The sequence below is a fragment of the Haliaeetus leucocephalus genome, unplaced genomic scaffold (genome assembly GCF_000737465.1).
Source record: "Haliaeetus leucocephalus isolate CR32 unplaced genomic scaffold, Haliaeetus_leucocephalus-4.0 Scaffold451, whole genome shotgun sequence".
In the NCBI taxonomy this organism is placed as follows: domain Eukaryota; kingdom Metazoa; phylum Chordata; class Aves; order Accipitriformes; family Accipitridae; genus Haliaeetus; species Haliaeetus leucocephalus.
This window is the reverse complement of record NW_010972887.1, coordinates 637,859-659,736: the sequence shown is the minus strand read 5'-3', so window position 1 is coordinate 659,736 and position 21,878 is coordinate 637,859.

Below are 21,878 nucleotides of genomic sequence, written 5' to 3'. Positions count from 1 at the left end.
ACCGTTTTTCCAGAGCTCACTAATCCACATTACTCAATGAGAAGAGCACTAAGTGCTCCTGTCATCACAAGATTTTTGGGGTTTGTTGCACAGAGTTTAAAAATCATTATTTCATGCTAAACCTGAATATTCATTTTCAGTGGCAAAGCAAACAAGATTTAGCGTCCTTAAGGAATACATACATGCAGTTAGGAACACTGTATTGCAGTAATATGCAGTTTCACTCATCTGAATAGTCATACCATGCTCAAAATATTTTGGACCAGGAAGTTTTCACCATCCTTCACCAGAACCCTGCTTTATTAAGTGTACTGTGTAGTTAGTACTGTGCAATCAATGAAGCTCTTCTCTGTGCAGAACATCACAACTTTTTTTCCAGTGCTGGAGGGCTTATGACAGAGGCAATGGGGCAATAGTAGGAGAAGCTGCATCCCATGGTTAAGGAAGCTGGATTCTATCCCAGCTGCTGTCTCATACTGTCTGCCCTGTAAAACTGGGCAGATCCTCAGTCTTGGCACAGCTGGCCCTTTAGGATGAGTTTCTCATTTTTTGGGTGCCCAGTGCAGTTCATCTGTGGCCAAATTTAGAGATGTTGAGTTCTTACAGCTGTAACAGAAGTCAACTTGAGCTGTGATTTGAATGTAAAAAGTGCAATAACAATGCCAGATACTCAAAAAGAAAACCCAAGAATAAAAATCCCAAACAAACTGATTTCAGATACTGGGATTAGTGGACACTTTTTTTACAGTTATAGTACTAGCTGCTCTGTGCCTCTGTTCTGCAGCTGTAAAATGGGGATAATAACACCTGTTCTGCAGAGTCCTATGAAGTGCAATGGGCTGCATGTTTGTGAAGCTGCTGGTTACTCTAGAGAGTGCAACACAAAAACAGAGTTGAAAGAAAAAAACAAATCTTTACTGGATGGATAGACAATATTAGTGTGGGGCTCTGTCAAATAAAGAAGTAAAACAATTGATTGAATCAAAATGAAGCCAGACCCTGCATACTGATATTGTTACAGTCCATGTACGTGCACATGCTGAATCAACTGTCGTTCCCAATATTTTTAGAGCTTGATTTTGTCACCATGATGTCCTTTTAGTGTTATTTGATAGTGGTTTCAGTGCATCTGTTTGTATGCAGTTTTGTTCTGATAATGCCAAGAGGCTTTTTTTCACAGATTGTTGTGTGAGACTAAAACCTGAGCTATAGCAGGGATCAAGAAGTTGTGGTGCAAGTGGAATCAATGAAACCTGCTTCCCTATGGACCTGTGCACTGCAGTTGTACTCACTGATGTGAGACCTATTCAATGGTTTTCTAGCCCTGGTACTCATAACATCTCTTACCCATATGGCTTCTCCCATAGCTAATAGAAAATAAGTTCAGGCTGTCGTCTTACCTTCCATAGGGCACTAATACAATCTCTCACCCTTCTCAGCTGCTATATTTAGAATTGAGTAGAATAGAAACTGTAGAAATTTGTGGAGACTCAATACCTACCCTTCTGTTAAATTTGGCTGACATTGCCTAGTAGGCTCAAAAATAATTTGTGAAATGAAAGGGTGAGGGAACATTCAGACATGACATGATTGCTTAAGTTTCATACCCTTAAGAGAAAAGAGAGAAAGCAACATGCAAGAGGCAGAGACTTCCTCTCCGCCCTGTCAAGCCATTCACCAGAGGACTTGTGGTCTTAAAGCAGGAATGGATCTTACCACCAGTCCTACACCAAAGTGGTTCCCCAATTGCAACTTTTACAACAGTTTGGCCAAGGGAAAAAAATCAGTTCCACACATCCAGGCTGATGTACTTTATCCAAAAATGAATATCCATAAACTCAAAACTTGGGACAGAAGTCTGTGTAAGTCTGGCAGACTGTCTAAACTGCTTCTCCATAGGCATGTTGGTATAAGTATTTCCTTTTCAGAACTACTGCTGTGTAATAGCCTTTCCTTATTTTAATCTTCTAAGCTTGTCTCAGGAGGCAGATAGGAAAAAAAGTATTACAGGAGTGTGTGACCCTTGAAATTTGCTGCTTCTTATACCCCTCCCCAGAAATTCACACTTATATTCTAGGAGACAGAAGTCTATTGTCCCAATTCATTCAAGTGGTATATATGTTTCATGCTCTAAAAATGAACACTATGTACATTCAAAATTATATTTGCATTCAAAATAGAAGAAATGTCTTGAGCTTTTATTTAATATCTAATGAGGAGTGCCCAAATTTTCTAAGTGAAAACCTGACCCCCAGGACTCCTTTAGTGTGGAATGTATTGTTCATTAAGAAGGTGCTGTGTATGAGGAAACAGAGCAGAAAGAGTACTCTCCATCTATTCATACTTTAAAGAGCTTTAAACAATTTCCAGAAATAGAAACAGCACCTGCTAAGGGCAGAAATATAATTGTTTGCATGCCCTCAAACATTACTTTACTGCACCACTTTTCATCTTGTTCTCAAAAGGATTAACAACTGAACACTGAGGATTAGAGTGGTGCAAGTTTAGAAAGGAAGAGGAGATCAGAGCAGGCCAGGCAGACAAGAGTAGGGCAAAGTGATTATTTGCAGTACAGTAATTTAAAACTCCAATGGCCACTGAATTCTGTGACTGTTTTTGCTTGCATGGTAAATGGAAGTAGGTTGGAGCTAGTGCCCTTCTGATCTAATGGTGCTGTTCAAGTCTTGCAGCTCCTCGTCTGGAGCTAGACCATGGCACTGTACAGAGCAGCACTGTGGACAAAAGGATGTAGGGCTACACTTACGGACCAAGGGCTGTTGGGACCATGGGGCTAGCACCAAGTGTTGATCTCAGTCTCTGTTAGGGCAAAGGGTACCTACTGTCTCTGATATTGTTCCAGTTAAAATTCTGAAGCAAAGAAATAGAGCAGGAAAGCACTTGAGGATGATAGCTTGACTTTTGGTGACTTTGTCTTGACTTTGGATATATCCTTAACATACACAGTCCAGAAAAGTGGAGCACTGCTGGCTTAGAAACCTGATCTTGGCATCACAAGACTAGGGTTTTAAGTGGTCTGAAAGTGGTAGTGGGCTAGAATAAATATCTGGAGCAGAAGCAGGTTGGTAGAAATAGCTCACAGGATCAAACCCTTTTTTTTCTTTTTAAGGATAGCAAAAGAAAATTAGAACCAGCATTTTCAAAAGTCACTTTATATCATATATAAAGGAACACAGTATTTTCTGTCATATGATAGTCAAGCTCTTTAGGAAGTTTCAAACTGGACGTAAACCTGTTGACTATAGAGGACAGTCATTCAAACTTACAGTAGGAATGGATGGGAGCTGCTGCATTCATCTCTCCTTTTGTACATGCAGCACAGCCTTTCAGCAATTTACTTCCAGATTTCTGTGGCATGCTTCACAATTATTATTATTTTAAAAACAAATAAAAAATTAGATCAGAAGATTTAACTTGACTGGAATTACAGAACTGAAATGGGAATGTGGGTGGGGTCACAAAATACCCCGAGTACATACAGCCTGTAGAAATATTTCATTTTTGTCTAGGGGCTGATCTGACCTCTAACAGTTTTTTTGGGGTAGAAGTAGCTGTTTCAGTTATGGTTTAGCTTTGGGTAAACCAAAATGACTCTCTGAGTAGGTGAAAGTGGGCACTTTGCAAAAATGAAAGGAACAGTCTCAGCCCACGTCAGTGACATGATGTGGTTGCTGTCAGGGCAGAGGATGGAACAGACAGTCAGCTCATCCTCTGCTGGTCCCACATGACTGCGGCAGATAGCATAAGGCATCTAAGACTTCCAAACCCACACAATGCCTATTTTGGGAATAATTATAAGATTTCCTTTTTCTATGCTTTTAACTCAGTATCTTCCTATAGAATCATACAAATATATGGAGTTACAGCTTTAGCAGCTAAAAAAGAAAGAAAAAGGTAAAAAAGGTATCTCCCCTAATGGAGTGATGCCAGAGTATACGCTGCAAGGTTTGGCCAGAGTGATGTCCACAGCTAGGTTCATCTGTGTCTTTTGACATAGAAATACTAGCGAACCATGGAGGGGTTTTATACTAAATAAGTTTCTTCAGAGGAAAAATATCTTTTCTCTACCAGTTTCTTTTCTTTGCATGTAGGTTTTATGGGGAAGAAATAACAAATCTGTTACCCTGTAATTAAATTGGATTACAGAATAATTACAGCTTTGTTTGCTTTCTGCAAATTACATGGTAATTATATTTGGTATTACCATGAAAAACCAAGAATTTCTAACTATGTCATTACATGGTTATTTCTACAATACAATACAACTGTTTAATTATACATGCAGTTTCTTTACTTCAATGGAAAAATGATTAAAATAATGCCAATGCCTCAAAGTTTTGAACAAGTGCCAGCATATTATATAAAATTTATAGTATTGGTAGGCATTTGTGTGTGTATTTGCAAGTATGTATTTACATATACAGGATTCTCACTCATTCTTCCAGTCTCTCCTTTGTACCCAAGATACATGATTCAAGTTTTGCGATAGGTACTAATACTTCATTTGATACAGGGCATATTGATCTTCAGTATGCCCAGAAAAACTTGGTCCAGAAGCCATGAGTCTTTTCCCTAGTTCTAAAGTCTATTTAGAAATAGCCATGACAAAGATGAAAAAAAGGATGAGTGTATGATAGATACTTCAAGCTGCGTGAGCTTAGTTTTGACAAGGTTTCTTTACTTGTCAGATTATTTGTTGGCATAAAATCCAGTTGCTGAAGGACTGAGCTCTTCTGAGATTCTTCCCTGAATTATCCTCTGCTGTTAAATAAGCTTCTTCAGTGGGCTCTTGTTAGAAACAGTAAGATCATCAATGCCACATGTTCATTGTAATGACAGGATAGAGTCAACCGGATCTAATAAAGTTCAGTATCTCTCTTTTCTAGCCACACAGAAATGCCATGTACGATAAAGCCTACTTTTTAAATGTTTGGGCCTAGCATTTAGAGTCCTGCTTTGTAACAGACGCATGAGTGGCTGGCAAGTCTTTTCTCCTCACCCTATCACACCTCACTGATGACTGATGAAAGAAGTAAAACAAAACCATAAAAGAAGTAATAAGAAAGGCAGTAAGAGCAAATATCTTATCTTTAATGTAGTGACCTCTAGAAGTAGGTAAACTTACTACAAGCGTAGTTTCAAACCCTTTTGTTACTGACTCAATCATAGATCCTTCCAAAGAAGTAAATTAATTACTGAATGAATCATGTGGTGAGCTGTGGACCCATGTGACCCATGGGTCGTTGGAAGAGGCATTAGTGATGAAAGTTCTTCCTTTGCAGGAAGAGCAGAAAACTAAACAAAGCAACAACAACAAAGTCCAAAACTTTTTCACTTTTTCCAAGAATGGCAAAACACACCACATCTCCTGGCATACATTTCTCTCTCCCATACTGCACCAGGCATGCAGAAAGCTCCTTCCATCAGCAAAGCCTTACATCCACCAGCATAACGTGCATCTAGCTAATAAAACCCTATGCAATAATACAGAATTTAGAAGTCTCAGAAGGACTACCACCATAATCATCTAGGTGATGATAAAGTGCCATGTGCTGTTTTTCTGTAAAACTGCAGAGGTTTTTTTAATGTCTATTATCAGGGAATGAAATAAAAAGGAAAAAAAATAGGGTGCTGATATATTGTTAGTCAGTGTTAAATCTCCCCAAAGAATCAGCTAGGGTATTTTTATTCCCCAGATACCCAACACACTTGATCTGAGAAGGAATAATAATACTTTTTCTCTTCTGTAGGTTTATCTCTGGTATAGTGTTTGCTCTAATTGACCATGGAGTGTTGCTTACAGACTATTGTCATGTTGGGCAAGTTGCTGTAGAAAAAGAGAACTAAGAGATACTTCTGATCTCTTCACATGACAACAAGAAAATGGAGGAATAGATATCTGGAAGAGACAGAGGTTGACATTTAGGCTGTGACTGGGAAACAGTAGGTAAAATACAATAAACTGGGAAGACCCTTGAAAGTAAATACTTCTGTTAGACACAGCTGTGACAGATGAATCAAAGGATGGCCATACAGTGAGGGTCAGAGAGGCTTTTAGGATGATATCAGAATCACTGCTGTTCTCCATCTTTATCCATTCTGGATCTGGTCATGCGAATCATTTGTGCCTTTTAAATCAAGGGAAATCAATGGGAGTTCAGTCTCCAGGGGTCTTGCAAGACTGTGCCCTGAGGAGAGGTATATTTTATACTCCATCCAAATTAGTTTGAATTTGTTTTGTCTGGCAGTAGATAGCAATAGCTGCCAATGCCATCAGTGTCACTTGGTGTTGAAGACAAAACATGAAAACTCTGTCATTGGACAAGACAGTTTGCGTCTTGTTCCTGTTGCAAAAAGCTGATTTCAACACTAGCAAATTCAGCAAATCCATTTCCCCAAGTTTAATTGCAAGGTCTCTCAGTGTGAGTATAGAGCAAGCCAGCTTGATAACCTTATTCACAACCTTGAAACCCAAAGGGATAGTTCAATGTTACCAAAGGGTACCTGGATCCTGAAGCTGTATATTAAAGTGCTTACATTAAAATGCAGTTCTACCATCAGGTTTCTCTAGATGGTTGTTCTGGGATTCATACATGGATAGTGAAACTCATAAAAGAAAGAAGCACGTCACAAATGAAGGTTGCTTATTAGTCATCATACAGGGAAGATGAGGTGAATTATTAAATTTCGCTACATCACATTTCTTTCCTGAGTTGCTGTCGCAGAGGTTTCAGCACAGTGAGAGCTGCAAAAGCCTCCATGCTCAGCTCGAATGCTGCTTTGTGTTAGGACCATTATGTGCTGTAGTTAAGCGTTTTGTTAACTTCAATATTGACAGACAAAACATTTTTCAGGTAAGTACAACTGGTAAATACAGCAGAGCTTTAAGACTGTGGGAAAATAGAGTCATTAAGCTATCTTAATAGGGGAAAAAGAACCATTATTTGCTGTCATTATGCACTGTTTGCTAATTATGCTCATCAGGTGATAAAAATGAATAAGTTAATTTAGTTTTTTATTGTTCTGCCTGAAATCCTCAGAGAATCTTAGGGAAGTCATTCTTCTCCCTTTTGTTCCATCCCTCTCTCTCCCTGCAGCATTGTACATTAAGGACCAAAATACGAAGCTAATAGCAAGTGCTAGTCGCCTTTAATGGATACGGTGTTGATTTCTGTCCTAAATTTGCAAACGTCAAAGGCCATAGGTATTCCTGGGAATCAGGAAAGTCTTTGTGCGGTTGTGCTCTAGCTACCCACACCTTAACTGAAAGCTTCATGTACAACCCATCTTTATACAGGAAGCAGTTACTGATGGTTTTGCTGCAGTTGCCATGTTAGATAGCATCTGGGGTCCAGTCTGCTGGCTCCCCGTTGTTACCTTCTGAAGGTGAGGGCAAAGGTTTTGGATACTGGATATTTTGTGTTTGTTCAGCCCAGTGAATGAAGGACATTTTAATGTCACTCTCATCTCACTTTTCTTATTTCTTCATCGCTAAAATACTTTTCCGGCTTCAGAGGAAATGCTTATATGATGTCAGCAGTTGCCAACTACATCTGAAGGTATTGTTACTAAAGGTAGGTCACTGTAACCTATGTGCCTTTGAGTTTGATTCATAGATACGGCACCTATGCATTAACCTACCTCTTTCTGCTTGAATTTCCCTGTGAATGAAATGGGGAGGAGAAATACATGTCTGCCTCCCAGAAGGGGAGATATAAGAGTTCGTTACTGTGTTGGAGTTGCTTTGAGAGCCTCTGAGAAGGGAAGGAGTTCGAGCCCGGGCTGTCATGAAATCCAAAGGCAGAAGGCCATCTCCTCAGATGGTTTAAATCATTGTGCAGTAGAACTGTATCAGTAGTTTTCTGGCATGTTCCACCCCCTTTTTAGAGAAATGTGTTTTAAATACTCCACTATTACTGTGGTTTGATTAATGAAATTCCAACTGAAAATGAAACACACATTTATTTACAGAATATGGGCTGTGCACTACCAGGGAAGATATTACGGTAGTAGTACAACTTAAAGAAAGCTACAAAAGTGTTTTCAGATCTTCTCATGTTTTGATTCAATCAACTGTAGAAGTACAAAGAGTGTTTACGGATGTGTAATAGAAAAAGCTATATACACTTGGATGAGTAGTAAATTCTGATGAGCTTTTTTGTTTCTGTTATTTAAAGTATTTATAGAACCCATTTGCATTTAGCTGGATGATTCTAGGAATTTTCTTTGTGTATTGAAATGCCAATTCTAGATCACAAATACATATTGGAGTAATAATATACAGTGCTTTTTTCTTAATGATTTTTCATTTTGTGGTTGAGCCAAGTATCTATATGGGTTAAAATCTATAATTCCCAGAACTGATAGACAATTCAAAAGGCTTAACAGACTTCATGCATCACTTGCTATTGAAACTGTATATATAGAGGGAAACTAATATATTGACCTTAGAAGGCCATTTACTGTTATTTGAAATAAACCCATTGGTTATAAGTCTATGGAGTGTTTATTTTGATGGTTAAAAGGGAAACACGAATCCTGTGAGCATTTGGGTTTTTTGGGAAGCCCTTTTTCAGATCCCAGAATATCCCCTGTGTTTGATCTAGAGCTAAGTATTAGTTCCAATGAGAGCTCTGAAAAAAATACCTGTTGTTCCTGTGGTTATATTTATTCCCTGTAGGATGCTGCTACTAACCATTTCAGAGGTTTTCTTTTATTTCAATCTGTGTGTATAACACAGCTTCTGAAAGGAACAATGGAACTTCCTCATGTTTTCCACAGTTATAAACAATTATTTATTCAGTTCTGAATTTTAAATGCACTTAAGTCCTTTAAGAGTTGTTGTCCCATTTATCTAAAGTGACTGGATGCTTCTTAGGGCACCTTGGGGAAAAGAATAGGAGGGCAACGATACATTTTTGTATCTCTAAGATGCTTCTCTAGTATATAAAACAGTCACTTCATTTGGTGGTGAGATATTTAAACTCCACATAACAGTTGCACATCACAAGGAGAATTTTAAAAGCACTAAGAGCTCCAACAGCTACAATAAATGTTAAAGTACCAAACATAATCTCAGACTTGGGAATCTTAAATATGTTATGACTATTTGATCAAATATTATTGGGTTAGCTTTAACCATCAAAATAAATTAGTAGTTAGTGATCCTAGGTACAACATAACTAGGGGTAATAGAATAAAAATAGGCACATGCAAATGCTGGAAAATGCTTTCTAAGAGAGCTTTAATAAATAAGGAAATAGAATCCCTACGGAAATTTTGGAAGCTTTCTTCTTTGATACTTTGATGTGCACTAGACAACACATTAATAAATTTGACATCTTGCAGATGACACAAATGCCATTTTCCTCCTTTAGCTTGCTTGGTTGTATGAAAAATTGTTTGGATTCTGAAAGAATAAACCTAATTAGAAGAATATTTAACTTAAAACAGCCAAGATTTGGGTATAGCTTGTATTCAAAGAACTGTACTTAATATCACTGTTCACCAGCAAGCAAAAATAGCAGGTATAAGATAGAAGAGAAAGAAACCCCATTTCCCCAGTTCTGTATGTGGTGGCCTACAGAAGAGATGTCCACTACCACATTCGGAGATATCTGAGTAGAGGAAAAAAAGATTTTTCAAGATAAAGCCTGTACTCCAAGAACCACCTCTAAAAATGCGGCTCAAAAGCATCCTTGCTATCAATATCGAAATCAAAGGCTGATGCTAGGACTGAAAGAACTAAGTAACCTCCCAGTAATAGGATGAAATGAATTTCCATGCATCCTCTGGCTGATGGTGAGCCTGAAATGAGAGAATCTGGGGACCCTAGAAGACACCAGCATTGGCCTGTTGTAACATTCTGAAAGGGAATGAGAGGTACAACCATTAGTAAGATATCCAAGGGCAAGAGAGAATTTCTAATGACTGCTTACTTGACGGAAGCTGGTGCTTTCCTGCAGAGAAGAGTGTGTAAGACAATAGCAGGTGTTGGCCAGTTTTTGAAGCCAAATATCAGAAGCATTTAAACACATTCTTACCTTTAAGCATACACAGATATGATTGCCTGCAAGAGACATTTTTCATGACTGGAAAAAATCCTTACCTGATGTCTAAGATAGAAAGCATCAGAACATACTTGCTGGTTCATTTACAGACACAACAGAAAACATTGACTCATAGGGGACACTTAAGGTCACCTATATTCTGTCATAGACAGTAGGTGGGTCCTATTAATTCTTCTTCAGTAAATCTCCTCATCATAAAATGTCTGTTTGCATCAGTTCGCTAACACAGTGAGTGGCTTTCTTTGCCACCATCCACAGGAAATTTTCATTAATTTATGTACACTGATTTCCCACTGAAGTGTAACTTAATCTTATTAATTCCTGAAGGGGCTTATGTTTAGTTTCCATATGGACGATACAGCATATGCATCCCATTTTTCTGTTCAGAGGGATCTCTGGAAGAGGGAGAGAAGACAGAAGAATTGTTTTTAGGGAAACATGTTAAAAAAGAAGAAATTGGTTTGAGGCTTTGGTTCTTTTTTCTGGTTTGATATATTTTTACATGTGGCGGCTTTTATTCCTGTTGATATTTATAATTATCCTCTTGGTGGGCAAGGAAAACTTTCAAGAATTAAAAACACTGATGCTGTAATATATACACTCTGAGGAAAGTTCCTCAACTGCATTACTAAGAGTTAGGTGGTGGAAGGCAAGCTATTAGGAGGAGAATAAATACACATCCTAAAATATTGCTCCCTATTTATCTTTCTAATGTCCATAGTTAAATCACACAGGCAGGCAAACTGGCTGTGGGACATCTTAATGGAGAGAACAAACAATACGTGCAGAGGTAGAAGCAGAATATGCTTTTCTCAGGTCAGAGGATGAGTCGGTGGTGACCAGAAGTCAGGCATCTCCATACTTATTTCCAAGTCCAGTTTATCGTATGTGAGATGGTCACACAGGCTACTTATGGTGAGTGAAACCTCATTCAGAGTGGCATGGCTTTTCATCTGGAGAATACAGAGAGAGATAATTTGGAAGAGCATATCTGGCAGTGAGCCGTGGTGCATGCAACTGATGCAGTGGTGAGGATGTGATTGTTTTGCCCTTGCCCAAACAGTCTAAAGAATCATGCTTCTGAGAAAGTGTGGCCCGTTTGTATTTGATTAGATGAGTTATTGTGATGGTAAATAACAGTATAAGCTTATTTTTCACATTACTTGCTCTGTAAGACTTCTGGCTATTTAGTATAAGCAGCAAAAAGAAATTTCCTGGAGTTCTTTAGAGTGTTAAATATGTATGACCCTAAATCTCAATTGCGTTGCAATGTGCACATTTACAAACACACAAAACATTGGAACTGAAAAAAACAGTATGTCTCTGTGTTTGATCCGAGGTGTCAAGCAGTATAAAAACCTCTCAGATTGACACATCAGCTATGTGTGATGCTGTGTGGATTGGGGAGGTCAGCTGTAGATATCAGTGCTGAAACATTTTTGAAAATGACTTTTGACAGAGCTGATGTAAATGTACACACTGCTTGGCAATTTGTTGGTCATAAATTGCTTGCAAATGTAATTCTATTTTGTGTTTGGGAATTATCTGCAAGCAGACTCTGAATTTTATACATTTTCTCATTCGTCAGCACTAGGATGTGATCTCCTTTTGCCAGTCTGTTTCAGAAACTGTCCTTGCATATGCAGAGTTCATTAACTGTTAATTCTCAGTATGCAGTCAGCCATGGAGGCCACGTGATGGTGCGGATAATGTTTATCCTCCCTTGTTGAAGCACTAAGATTTTGCCAAGCTACAGTGGAGACATTCAAAGAGATTTCAAGAAGACAAATAGCAAAATATGAACCTTCAGCCTTTTGCAAAAATATCTGATAACACTTTCAGGATCAGGGTGGGCAAATACAACTTGTATGAATGCTATTTTGAGAAAACTAAAAAGAATAACCTTAAAAAGCATAACCAAATCAAGTTAAGAGTTTTCATTCAGTTCCCTGCAAATAGATTTAGCTATATTTTTCTACCTTTGTTGTACCTGGTTTATCCCTTTTGTTCTATAGAAGATGCATGGAGTTCTAACAAATTTGTGTGAACTTGTGTTTTGGTAATTTTATATGTTTCTTCTCCAGAAGAATGAAAAAACACAAGGTATAGATTTTTATTTTGTTTTTGACCCATTTTGACAAAAACAGCCATGTTACAAGCCTCAAAAGTGTTGTAATAATGTGGTTTAGCTGCTGAAGGAACATGTAAATTTGGTCCAAACTCTCTCTTTTTCCCATCTCCGTAAAGTTTATTTCCAGTGTGTATTGGAGTAAAAAATCCCCATTATTAGGAAGGCCAGGGCTGTGGTGGGTGTCAGTAGGTGGATGAAGAGGCTTTAATCCTGGACTCTTTGGACTCATAGCCATACTCCCATTGGCTTTATAGCATCAGGCTTTCATTTGAGGCTGGTTATATGAGCATTGATAGAATTACTCATTACATGCAACAATAAATATGCTCTTGTAGGACTGGAACCTCAACTATAAGAATGTTGGCCCAGATTTTTAAAATTCTGTTTAACATAGCAAGCTTCAGTGAGCTAGGCCTGAATTCTCACTTGCATTTATATCAGGAACTTAAGTTTTGTGTTTTGTTATCAAAGGTATCTATTTGTGATTTAGCCATAATAATTTCTTTCTAAACCCAATTTCTTTTTAAAGAATCGCAATGCTCAAGGTGCCCTAATAAAGTGCAACAATTAGGTTTTCTAAAATAAGAAGCTGGTTTTGATTTGGTAGGAGTGTAAACCTGTCTCAAGCTACTAACTTTTAATTTACTGGTATTCTTAGCAGTCAGAAATGATTGAAGAAGGCTTGGTTAGAGAAAAATAAAAAAATGATTTGTTTTATCCTAAAATATCTTTGACACTACCTTTTCATAGAGAAAACACACAATCTTGAAAAAGAAGGATTTGCCATTGAAGAAATGAATAATACATTTTATGATATAATTTGCAATTCAGCTGTTTTATTTAGCCCACGGAATTAAAAACCACTAAAGAACTCAGTGAAAGCTAGACAGAGCATGTGTTTGTGTGTGTGCACATGTGTAAGGGAGAAAAAACATGAAAGGGGGAGAGCGAGCCCAAGCAGAGAAGTAGAAAAAATTCTGATGGATTGGATTTAATTTTATGTTGTGTTTTTATATTAAAGTTCATTTACGAGTGCTAACACTTTGCTGTGAAAAGCCATGAATGTGGGATCTGCCACAAATAAGAAGAATATTTTTTTACTAACTTTAGCTGTTGGATTATAATTTGTTAAAACAAACAATAGCTTACTGCATTACAGTTGAGTGCAAAGATATTACTGTACTCAGCTAAAATCAAATAATCTTTTAGTTTCTATTCTTTCCAAACTAAGCTAAACAGTGGTGTCATAAAATGACAAATTACAGGATGAACATAAGAGCAGTGTCTTCAAAAATACAATAGTTATACAAGCCATCTATTGTTAATGAAGAATATAATGCAATTTGTCTGTCTGTAATACAATTATGCAAATCAAAGATGGAACTATCCTGAAATCTTTCTACATTCCAAGTGATTAAAATAAGATAATTTATCAAAAAGAATATTACTGATCATGTTTATGTGTTGCACATTAATCCTATTACAATAATGTATCTTTCTACTAATGTAATGGATTTGTGCAATCTAACAGAAAATGACTTTTATACTACCCACAATTACAAAAATATTCATAGCATATCCATCGCTGCATAATAGCATATGCCTAAGACTGTACAATAAACCTATTAAAACAAACAAAGCTTATGAATGTAACCTTCATACCAATAAAGACAATGCTAAATTCAATTTTATTGCCCTCATTATTTCAACAACTTCATATATAATAAACATGGGAAGTAAAATACCTTAACCTTCTTTATAAAGAAAGAAAATCTTCTAAAAAAGTGTGATACAAAATTTGAGAATTGGTTAAATTGTTGCCAGGCATGTAGAACGTGATAAAATCTTCTAAACCAACATGTAAGTGGCAATTCATGCACTTTCAGTCCAAAGGTCTCTCTAAATCTCAGCAATCTGACAGATATAATTTTATTATATGACAAGTCAATCCTTAAAGTAACAGCATCTTCTGAAAGAGTTTCTATCATATGCAGTGAGGCATGCAGAAATGTCATGAGGTACACATGGACATTGTTCCATTCACATGGAAATATAATATTAAGCTTAAAAACTCCCCAGACAGACCTATATTCAGAAAAGTCATGGTTCTACCTTCAAAAACTAAAAGATGCAAAAGAAAAGGCAGCATATTCAACTGTAAAACTAACATCGTACATGTGTATTATAATACAGTCACTAGGTGAATGATCACATGCTCAAGAAACATCATAATATTACTTATTTTCTGCATCCAAATCTGCACAAATGGATGATTGTATAATATTTATTCCTATTATTGTATATTTACACTAATTTCTTTCCTAGAGTTCAGCCCATGTCTATTGACCTAGGCTTGCTGCACTCTTTTTTCATCCATAAAATGCTCCATTAGCTTCCTCAGTACACAGTTGCAATGTACTGTACTTTTTTCCTTCTGGCAGGTAGACTTTTCTTAGATGCAGTTTAGAGATTAAGTTAGTAGGCTGCGGAAGTAATGTAGTTTCATACACACGTCCTGCTAACCCTCTTGTTGACCCTCCCCAACATGTAAATCAGACTATGTTACCCAGTTCACACCCATTTATTCCTCTTTATTTGAAAGAATTCTTCTTATTCCTTTTCTTAAGCCAGTATATTCTGCATATTAAAACAAGAATACATGTTAAAAGAAGAGGGGTAGAAGAAGAAAGTGATGATGCTCATGTACAATGAACCTGGTATTTACTGGACTTAGCCCACTGTAGATTCAAATGTTACTGCTAACACTTCACGCATATGCAGTGCTCAGGCAGTTCATGGAATAGCTGGCTGCAGTTGCTTAAAACTCATTTTTACTCTCCCTAACCCTTGCACTGCTTTCTGAAGGCTGGTCCCATATGTTTTTTCAGAGCTGCTCAGTGGCTTCCTTAATTGATACCAACCTCAAAGGACAGCACATCCCAGCTGGGCTCACGTTCATACCCAGCCTGTGATTTTTTTCCTTTCTGCAATACCTGCTTTCCTTCAGTCTTGGAGGAGAAAGGTTTGCTGTCTGGAAGCACCTGACTTCAACTCAGCAGTTGTTGGGAGCTGCTGTTAGTGTCAAATGATCTTCTTCTGCGGTAGCTAAAATGGATTTTATGCTGTATTTTACTATCTGTGTGATAAAACCATACTGTTCTATACTGGAGAACTTGACCTAATGTACAAGACATAACACTTTGGTAAATACAAAAGCATATTAACCACTCTACAGATCTATAAATCTGCCCTTTCTGTTGCAGCTACAGTATCATGTTCAAAAGGATATGAATTCCAAAACTTTCCCTCTGTTCTGTACTGTGAATGGGATAACATGATCTCATGGGTAGAAATTCTCCTTTTGAGACCTGCTGGCACAGGTCTCTGCTTTCAGCTCCTGAGAACCCTCGTTTTTGTATGGCATTTGTAATATACATGTTTCTTTTCATGTACCTAGGAGGCTTAAAATATTTTTGAACAACTGTTTGTCAAAGCTGCTAATACAAACTTAACAAACCTTCTGCGCTTTGCAGAACAGGAACACAGTAAGGAGAGGCTTGCTTTTAGCTAAAGCTTGGTGGGGGCAGAACCTTCTCTGTCATACAATTTAATATTTGCCCATATAGAGTTACCTGAAACCAAATTGAGATACTGCTGCAGCCTTTTTTGATTCATCTCTGTCTTTGCCTCTGTCTCTCTTTAAAACATACATATACTCTAAGACAACTGATGGATGACATATACAGGCTTCTGCTTCTGATATCAGTAAGACCAAAGCTGTCCTCTGTCAGATGAGAACTGATGCAGAAATAGCCATATTTGGCACTTAGAGAACTTAATACTTCTATATGTTCTGGCCAGGTATTAATTCAACCAGCCCTGTATGACATGTGCAGACAAAAATTTCAAGTACCTGCAGGTAACTAGCCCAAAGCAACCTCATCAGCCTCACAGACTTTACATTTCCATAAAACCTGTGTAAGGTGGGGTGACAGCTGGCCCTAAGGATCTCATGTGTACTGGTACAACCCCATTGACTTTGTTCTTTAGTGTTCATCATGACAATGCCAGTCCATTTGGACTCCTGCATGGCAAAGGCTTTCCACACATTTCTCCTTTCTTTTTAATTAATTGAAGCTTGCCAAGGTTTTGGACTAAGCTGTTCATCAAACAGAATATTTAATGTATTTTAGCCTTGCAGATTTCTGTAGAAATCCGTCTTTCCTCGCTGATCTAGTCACGGAGCTTCTGCTCAGCCTTACCAACAGTAACATAACATAGTGACTGAGGTGCTTCACTGGACATAAGGGCTACTGCTTGCTAACATCACTTAAAAACTGATTAAAGAATATTTAAATAGCAAAAGATATAAAGCAGGTGTCCCCTGGGATATTTACATTCCAGTCTAAGCAGGTTGGTTGAGTCCTGAGAAGAGGAGGGGGAAGAAATCAGCAAAGAGGGCTTATTAACTTATACTTGCTACAAACTTCTCTGCATGTTTTATCATCTTGACTACCTTTAAACCTGCCCTTATCTCTTTCTGTGACTCACTTCCTAGAAAATGAAGGTTAATACTGTCTTATTTCACAGTATTATTGAGATGCTCAGATAGCACAGCAAAGGAAGACATCTAGGTACCTAATTTTGGCATACAGTCTTAATTTCCATGAAATAGCTTAGCTAACCTAGTAACTAGAGACTGGTAGCCCAGCTGGTTGTGACAAACACATTGAGCTATTGTGCTCTTTGTTTACTGCACACTTGACTGTCTGTACGCTGTGCTAGTGTGTGAACACGCATTCTGGAGAAAAGCAGCGCCAATTTTCCATACCATCTAAGGAACTCAATTGGCAGAACTGTGTGACAAATCAGGGCAGATTAAAGTCAAGCTGGTCAAATTTTGCCATACTGACATTTGCACAAAAACCTGTGGCATTGCTGGGTCCAAAAAAAGGCAGAATTTGGATCATAGTCACAGCACTCAGATGCAAGAAGGAAGAACTCCCCAGTGTTAAAGACAAGGGAAGACTCATTTTTGAGCAGAATGAGCCTGGCTGGCTGCTGGGGCTTTTCTGCTCTGTTGAGGTTGTAATTACACTCTCTCAAAGCTTGCGTGACATTGCTAATTTGAGAGAAAATAGGACACTGATATCTGTAAGAACACTCGGGGTTGGGATTTTGATTATAGACTCCATATATCAGCAAATCAAACCTGTGAATATTAAAGTCATTTAGTATCTTTACATAAGTAATTACACATATCGTTCAAAAACAAAAGATGGGAAGATGTAAATGTCAGCTATTAAGAAAAATTGAAAGAGGTTAGTCAGATTTTAAGATACCTGAAAGTCAAATTGACCATCAGATTGTGGCATGAAATTATGAAATCAGAATTATTTAACACTTTTCAAAGCACAACTTTCTGTGTTAAGTAACTCCTACCTACAGAGGAATCTTTGTATGTTAAATGGTGCCCTCCACTTAAGATACAGATTCTGTGATTTGATACATCCCATTTTATTTCATGTAGTTTTGTATCATGAAAAGACCCAGTTCTTTGCCTTACAGGTTTGGTCGCTGGGTGATTCCTTTGACTTTTGGGGAGCTATATGTGATATATATTAGCATAAAAGAGAGGCAAACATGCCATAAAAGCCCATTGCAAATAGTTATTTACTTATGATTTCTGTCAGCTTAATTGTGTGGAAAATATCTTGCTCCTTGGCACAGAATAAGTGTCAAAGTATATACTTATCCTACCCACATCAACCCAGAAGGGTGCCTTTCACTTTGTAGTACCACAGTTATAGTTCCCAGTGAAATCAGAGAGGTGCCACGTGTGAGAGCTGCAGGAAAATAAAAAGACATGTCCTAGGCGGACCAGTCTGAATCTATCCATCACGCTTGATCAGCTCTCCAGGTGCCCTGTCTTTTCGGGGTATCTGGGTTCATACAATGTATTTAGTCCTGCAGGCTGCTGAGCATCTTCTGTGAAGTGCCCTTTAATGCCAGGGTCTTCGGATGCTTATTTGACTGAATTAGCTAATGGTCCGTGTGCCAAGTATTCTTATGGGAATGAAGAGCACTTGTCTTAGCCTTTAGCTATGTCCTTCCTCCCTCCCAGGAGATTAATGCCAGCTCTTTCTCGGCATCAGTGGGAGATAAGAGTGCCTAGCACCTTGCCACACCAGACCTGAAGACTTCAGTTCATTGTAGTGCTGAGCTTTATCAATAGCTTAAAAGAGACTAGCAGAGGTTTCTTTCCCATTGCATGTGATAATGCCCCACAGCAGGAATCACAGGAGAAAGCTAAGTACTTATAAATGATGTTATGAAAGGATCTAGAGTTTGGGGGGCTTCTGAAATAGTCTCTTGTTATGGATAAGCACTCCCTTGTTGACATGCCTAGCATCCCTTGACATAACCTGTATTCTGGGTCTGTGGATAGAAATGAAGATGTTGGTGTTTATCTTTCTGTATCTAATTTACAGAAAGCTTGTCAAACTTTCTGAGCCCAAGAAATGGTATTGCAGGATTTGGTGTCCAAATGGGGGTGGAGATGGGGAGAGAAGACAGGAGAATTAAAAAAGATTTTATCTGATACTGATCAAAATCGAACAGATCTCCTTTATATATTGCCATTTAAGACTCTCTTAGCAGCAAGATGTTAAGCATTAAATATACAAGAGATAGCAAGCAGAGAAAAAAAAGTAAAAGAGTTAAATGATAGCAGGGATCAGTATTTTAGTGTATTCCTTCTACAATCTAATAGATACAAATAGAAAAGGCCAGGCACAACATAAATATTTCCTATTATGGATAAACTAAAGTCACAATGGAATCTGTCATGCTTGTGATATGAGAGATGGACAATATTCCCAAGCTGTTGCCATGCTGGCACTTGAATGCAGTTTATATTTGGTTTATGGAGCCAAATCAGAAACCCTTTTTCCCCTCCCCTCTCTCTCTCTTTTTTTTTTTTTTTTGCCCAGCATGTGTAATTCTTCTTCATGGAAGCTCGAAATGGCTGTGGAGCAGCTCAATATTCCATTTATTTTATTTATAAAATAAATTCAAAGCCTGAAAAGATGAAGTAATTGACTTACTGGGATGACAGTTAAACCCACTAAATTTAATCTTATCCTCTCAAGTACAACATATCGCGCTTACAAATTATCACCCTGCACCAGACAGGCCTGCTCTCTTCACCTAATCCAAATGGAAATGAAGGCCTCTGTTATTGTATTATCTGACTTTACTATCAGCATTAATCCGGCTTAACTCACTTAATGATGCCACTTGTGGCACTATGAAGGCAGCAAAGAAGTCTATAAACTACTTCCATTAAAATGCAAATCTGGCCCACAGAGAAAATAAGTGACACAAAAGTAGGAGAATTCGGCCATACACTGTATTAGCCTCTTGCCGCACAGAACTGATACAAGTATAATAACTGATGCTGTGATTATTATTCTAGCTGTGGATTTCCAATGAAAGGAAGCCAGTCTACCACAGAACGTCACAAAAGTGCTTCAACAAGCCAGGGTATTTAATTTCTGAAGAGATTTATATTTTTTGTTGTCAGGAAATGAACAAATACTTATCAATGTAAAAACTGCTATCTTAAATCTTCCTGCCAGGTTTTTCATACTGATATTATTTGCACCCTATAACACAGGAAATGAAAATCTTCTGTGCCTTTCACATCTCCACTGTATCTTAAAATCCTTTAGTAACAGACTTGCTCCTTTTTTTAACCCCCTTCTGTAAACATAAAAGAAAACTTTTATGGATTAAGTATAGGGAATTACTAATGCCAAAATCCCAACCCCAAATTCCTTCTCCTAAGCGTTTCTGTTCACTGTTAATTTAATTATTTTTTTTAAAGGGAGCCATAACATCTGTTTTATGGAAAAGCCTGATTTAATTTTAGTGTAAAGCTACCCGCATTTACCTCTACCCCTCTCTTCCCTCACACACACACATGCACACTCATGTATCCTGACTGGCCACCCCTTTGTGTGAAAAATCATTAATGCAAAAGCCTTCATTACTATGAGAGAAATCCTAGTAAAAACACTAGGATTCCAGTTTCTTCCAATGTCTCTTGAGTTCAATAGCTTCCTCAGCCTCAATAACCCTAAGACTTCATTTCTAGCTTTGGCACAGAGACTGCATGCGTATCTACGGGGAGACACAGGCACAGAGCCCCTACTGCTTAAATCAACATTTTTCTGTAGGCTTTGACAGCAAAATGTAAATGGAAGAATTTGGTCCAGCATGTTTGATGTACAGCGTGATAGATGTGTGATGCCCCTTCACTTTTCCTTGGAAAGCTTATTACTGATAATATTACAAATTAGAGAAGGGGCCAAGCTATGCAACTGGGATTCATGTTTCAGTCTCGCGCATGGGAATTTGATTGAGCTCAGTGTGCTGAGAAGAGTAGCAATGAGATTCAGGTTTGCATCGAAGTTTGGATGGTGAATCCCCTCCGAGGCTGAAGAATGTTTTGATCTGGAGCCCTGGCGTGATCTCTGACAAAGACTTATTCTCTCTCATCCCCACCCACGCGCTTACCCCACCCCGAGCATGACTTGTTATTGAGATGGCCATTCAGCAGCACACAATTTTGCTCTGATGTTACGTTGCTGAAATACTGTTAAATTGGCTTTTCCCTCACCTTAGGCCCGCACCAGTGTGATCTGATTGCAGCAGGCTCTGGATCTACTATAGCACTTCCATCCAGGATACTCATCGCTGACCTTAGTGTCCCCAGTGTTTCAGCAGTGGGCTGTTCAATGCAAATGAAAACATCCACTTTCAGCCTAAAGCCATGCTCTGTGCACTTACAGCAAAGGGAGTTTCCGCTTAAAAGAGGCCGACAGCTCTGCAGACTTCAGCAATTTCTCTTTGTAGCCGTTCATGGATGCTGGGAATTTTTGCTGCTTAGAGGGTGAAGTTAACCCCCAGGCACAGCATATCTGGAAGTCATGTTATGGCCAGACATGCAATGCTACATACATACTGCTCGTCTAATGGGCTTTGGGCCATTCCTAAAATGCAGAGCATGAGCAGATGTCAGAAGAGAGCTGAGGTACTGATGGCAGGGGCACTGCCCTCCACCTGCACACAGCCATGCAATCTGTCCTTGGCACCTATGGATTTGCATTCCCTGTACCAAATCCCTAGCTGGTGTCAGACGGTGTCAGCAAATTATTTACTGAGCTTTAGTCTGGGCTTGTTAGGAGGAAATTAATTGCCTGATTTACAGGAGAAGTGCATCAGCTTCTGCACAACTTTGGTCTGAGGCCTTTACCTTCTGAGACTTGCAATGCTCTGTGTAAAAGCTAGGTATCGGCTAGGTATTTTTTCTTACCGCTGCACAACAAAACTTCACTGCTTTAGCTTGAAATATCATTTTAAAACTATGGAACTACTGAACTACATCTCAGCATGAATACTATTATTTAAATTAGGATTGTTTCAGCTTAGCTGAATGTGCTACGAATTGGTTTAACCTAAACAAATGAACAGACGTTTCCAAAGGCACAGGGATTTTCAGTAATGTAGAGTACAGAAATCTGTGAAACTGCCAGCAATTGTCTTGTCTTTATTTAACACCGTAAGTAACACAGGACTGGATTCTCACATTCTGC